Source organism: Chionomys nivalis, chromosome 2 (genome assembly GCF_950005125.1).
Source record: "Chionomys nivalis chromosome 2, mChiNiv1.1, whole genome shotgun sequence".
Taxonomy (NCBI): Eukaryota; Metazoa; Chordata; class Mammalia; order Rodentia; family Cricetidae; genus Chionomys; species Chionomys nivalis.
This window is the reverse complement of record NC_080087.1, coordinates 54,225,596-54,230,937: the sequence shown is the minus strand read 5'-3', so window position 1 is coordinate 54,230,937 and position 5,342 is coordinate 54,225,596.

Genomic DNA, 5,342 nt, shown 5'->3' with positions numbered 1-5,342 from the left:
CTGTTACAATGAGTGCCCTTTCCTCTGATGGCTTACACACCAGGATCCCCCCCTCTAAGTCTTCAAAGTCTTCAAGGAAGCTGCAGCCTCTTTGTCTCTCCTGATGTGTGTAGTAATGTCTTTTATTCCTATATTTATTTAAGTAAAAATATTGTCATTATTTGTGTGTGTGTGTGTGTGTTTGTGTATGTGTGTGCGTGTGGGGGTACACTCACATGCTGGCATGCCAGTCAGAGGTTGACCTGGGATGTCTTCTTCAGTCTCTCTTCGTCTTAGGTTTTTTTTTTTTCTTTCTTTCTTCAGAACCAGTAAGACCTTAATGGGGTGTCTAGACATAAGATCAGTGTCTCCAGGGCAATAATTTTCCTAGAAATCTGCCTAACAAGAAACTGAGCCCTTCCACCATAACAACAAAAGCCAAACTATGGGGCAGAACTCAAACAGAGAGCAGTATCATACAGAGATCGCGGCTGAACCACACTGAATGAGGGGCCTGGGTTACAGGGTTGTTACGATGCCCCCATTGATCTTGAGAGACAAGGTCTCTCACTGACCATGGTGCTCATGGATAGACTGGCTGGCCAGTGAACCCAGGGAGCTTCTGTGCCTCCCAGCACTGAGATGAGAGGTGAGCACTGCTACCCTCGGCCTCCATGATCTGAACTCAGGTCCTTACACTTGCTTAGTAAACACTTTATTGATTCAGTCCCCTCCCCCACAGCGTCTTATACCTGTTTTTGTTTTTTCGAGACAGTGTTTCTCAGTGTAACAGCCCTGGCTGTCCTGGAACTCACTCTGTAGACCAGGCTAGCTTCAAACTCACAGAGATCCACCTTGTGAGTACTGGGATTAAAGGTGTGTGCCATCACCGCCCTGCCAAATATAACTTTATTTTTAAACTAGAATAAAACTTTATTTCATCCTAACAAAACACCTTAGCTGAGCACCGTCGTTCCCTGATTGTCTCACGTGAACCAGACACTAAACGTGTCTGGCCTAATCTTGTTACCCCACAGAACAGAAAGCAACTGAGTTAATGTAGACACTATAGCCATGATAAAAACATTAGGACACAATCAGAAAAACTTAATGCTTACAGCCTGGAGCAGGACATTCCACGGCAGGACATTCCACGGCTTGTTTTCTGCATTTGTCCTTAAAAATAAATAAGCAAACAAATAAACTAATAGCAGTTTCACCGTTAACTTCATTAGGAAAATGTCACCTGCATTGCTGTCTTACTGGAAGCTAGCACACTGACTCATGAGATGTGGGAAGTCGGGTAAATAAAGCTACCTGACTTAATTTAACCCAAATTATATCACTAAAAATACCACACTTATTTCTAATTTTTAAATGGTGTCAATGTCTCTACAAAATTTATGCTTGGCAGAGTATACTCTAGAACCATGTGTTGGCCAAGAGTAGGGTGAACATAGGCTCTGAGCTTGGGTAGTCCTAGATATCCAGAGATGGACACTCCATGGCCCGTCATCATGGTTCTGCAGGAGGGTGGAAGATGTCACTAGGGCAAGCACAGGAGGCCTCTGGATGTGGGTGATCAGTGCCAGTGGGTTCACGGTAATGGCTGCTCTAGAGTGGCCAGGCTAAATCCTGGCTATGCATGGACAGCACCCAGAAGTTTTAAAATACCTGTAGCCTGGTCTCACTCCATAGACATAGATAAGATGTTAAAAACTCTCCCTGTTGTTGAATCAGCCATCAAAGTCCAGAATCTCTGCTCTTGGAGTATGGGGTGCTTGGACTACTTCTCTTCTATAGTCTAGGACCCCTTTCCCCCTGCACCCTCTTTTTTCCCCCTTCCCTCTCCACCAACTGTCCATCTCTCATCTTTTTCTCTTCTTCCATCCCTCAGCTTCCCTGTCTCTTTTATGGTAGGGATTGAACTCAGATCCTTCTTGCGCACTCTAGGTGAGTGTTTGACTGAGCTACAGCCCCAGCCCCTACATTCCCTCTATCAGAAGTCAAAAGCTGGACAGAAACACAGGACTCTAGGCCCTAGCCAGCTCTCTCTGGGCGCGTGCCTGAGTAGGGTTGAGTATCAGTGACTGAGCTGAACCTCTTGGGCAAGGAACTCTCTTGTCTTTCACACCTGTGGTCCAGGTGTCTGTCCTGTGTGACTACTTCTTAAAGCTTTGTCAGTCCTGGGCTCCTCAGTTGTCAGCTCCCCTGGAGGATGGTTATCTGTCTCTCAGATGAGCATCCAAGGGCCGTCCAATGGAAGGTTTCAAAGATCTGTAAGCTAATATTTAAATGGGGACTCTAAATTGGTGACAATCTCTTCAGCCCTAAGGTAGCAAGTTAGACAATCTAGAAAAATAATTTTACTTACACAGATGTCAAACAGTATCAGAAACAATTCTGTCCACTCTTTTTTCCCCCAGATTTCATATAGGAGGGGCAGGAGTCAAAGATGGAGACCCCAGTGAATGAGGCAATTGATCAAATGCATTTGAGTAAAGTATAGTTGAGTTTGCCGGTCAGGTGGAGAAAGAGAATCCAAGCAGAATGGACAGAAGCTGTCAAACTCCTGCTTTCCTTCCTTTCTTTCAGGGTCTCTATGTAGACCAGGCTGTCCTTGAACTCAGAGATTCATCTACCTCTGCCTCCCCAGTGCTGGAATTACAGGCATGTGCCACCAAGCCCAGTTCCTCTTGGACCTAAGTAGCTATAGCAAGCTCCTCATTCTACTCTTGTTTGCTACTTGGCCCCGACTCATCTGTTAGTTCCTTTATTTAGCTGCTCTACAGTCCCTGGTTAGCCTCTGTGCTCTGAGAGCCACACTAGTCTATGGGCACACCAGGGGCTTGCCCACAACAGAACACATAGACTAGAGACAGTTTCTAGGGGTCGCCTGGTATTAAAAGAAGACACTAGTGGGGCTTCAGACCTGGAATCCTAGCATTTGGGAAGTAGAGGCAAGAAGATCATAGTTTAAGGTCATCCTAAGCTACATAAAAGACACAAGGCCAGCGTGGGCTTCATGAGATCCTGTCTTACAGAATAAAAGAAGGTCTGGATAGAGTCCAGCAGTTAAGAGCACTTCGTGGTTTTACAGAGGACCCAGGTCCCATTCCCAGCACCCATATCATGGCTTACAACCATCTGTAACTCGAGTTCCAGCAAATCCCACACCCACATCTGCCCTCTGTGTGAACAGTGCACATACATACATGCATACAAAACACTCACACAAAATTTAAAACAAAACAAAACAAAAACAAAAAGAAAGTTAGATATATCATCAATAAAGCAGAATAATCTTTTTAACTAAATAAGATGATTATTTTGGGGCTTGCTCTGGCACACTGACTTTAAATTCCATTTAAAAAGAAGGCAGAAGTTGATTTGTTTATAAATCTTGTTATTCAGATTTTTTTTTACAAGAAATATGCCCTATCTGCCCAAATCTGATACCAGTATCCTTGAGAACAAAGGGCATGGTCTTTCTGGTGTGTCTGTCATAAGCTATGACATGGTCTGACAATCAGACTGGATGTAACCAAGTGGCAAGAACGGACAGACACGTTTGCCTGTGCCAGACACTGCAGCAATAATATTCCTTCCTGTAGCAAGAGCCCAAGAAACAAACTGTCCTCTTTTTGTCTCTGAATTCTCGAAGGAATGGAAGGAAAAATCAAGGCTCTTGGTTACAAATCAAAGACCCTTTCTCGACTATCTTATGGCAAAAGATATTCACATGTTGGGCAACTTACAGAGCTAACAGGAAGGCTGAAGACTCAAGCATGGAAATGGGCAACCAAGAAAGGGCAGGCTGGGAAGCCAGTGAGCATACAGGTGCCACGGGTGAGCATGCTGCTATTCTGCAAGACCTGCTCTGTTGCTCTGAGCAACAGCATCAGCATCACTGTCACACCAGCATCCTGCCTGGTGTGACACTGGCCATCCGGGGCTATAGATCTAAATTACACCTTCCAAGGGATCCATGTGTATTTGGGCTTTGTGAGTCTTCTATTTACCTCCGGTAGGACACCAACAAACAGACCAAGGAAATGGTTCCACCTCTGTGTAGTTTGGTGAGTCAATGAGTTCTCGACTGAGCGATTACTCAGAGGAAAGTGGATGACCCTAGACATTTGCATCAGTGGGAAGTCTCAGCCCAGCACCCCAAAACAGAAAATTGTGCAGGTAAAGTCTTATTTTCCGTCAGCCTTCTACTTTCTATAGGTTCTAGAACCTTTCAAGGTCACTTACAGCTGCAGCTCGATTAAGTGCAACTTGGGTATGGCAGATTCAGGAAGGACTGAGGGTCTAGACTCTCAGGGGAGGTCTAATGGCCTCCCCCAACCGTTTTAGAAGAGAACTTGATCGCCCCCATCCTGAGTGTCATGTGCAGCAATCAAAGCTGCTCTCATACCAGGCATGAAGGATAGCATCTACAACAGGTTGGCACTTCCCACTCCAAGAGTTAGAAGTCAGCTCCCATGATGCATAGTATCAGAGGTTAGTTAACAACCTCTAGTTAGTTAGTAACGTAAGAATAGTGTGTGCGTGGGGGGGGGGCAGAACATGACATGTGTCCATTTAAGGTGGAACCATTTTTATTTATGTATTCACGATAATTAAGTGATTGGATATCTTTAAATAAAGTTGGTACCTTTAAGACTGAGTTCATCCCTCCTTTTCTATTCTCCGTGGCTCGCCTGTGGTAAGCTTTTGTGGAAGTTTGGTGTTGTAATGGTTTAGTTGTCAACTTGACACCATCTAGAATCACCCAGCAAGAGAATCTTGGTGAGAAATTATTTAGATGAGATTGGCCTGCCTGTGAGGGGCTTTCTTTTTCATTCAAGACAGTGTTGCTTTGTCTAGCTCTGGCTGTCCTGGAACTCGATTTAGACCAGACTGGCCTCAAACTCACAGATCCATCCGCCTCTGCCTCCCAAGTGCTGGGGTTAAAGGTGTGCACTACCACTGTCTGGCTGGAACTTTCTGGAAGACCCACCGTGAATGCGGAACTACTTCATGGACTGGGCTGGGACTGGATGAAGAGGGAAAGGTGCTGAACACTGCCGGGCGCACAAACTTACTGCCTATGGTCTCGACCGTGGATGTAACGTGAGGGACTGTTTCAGGTTCCTGCTGCCCCAGCTACCCTGCAATGATGGACAGGGACAGGAACAATGAGTCAAATCAAGTTTTTCTCCTTTCAGTTGCTTTTGTCCTGGTGTCTTATCACAGCAACAGGAAACGGGACAGGTCCTTGCAGTTCTAAGACAGACAGGTCCTTACAGTTCTAAGATAGACAGGTCCTAGCAGTTCTGAGACAGGTCCTTGCAGCTCGCCTGTGCAGGGAAGAAGAC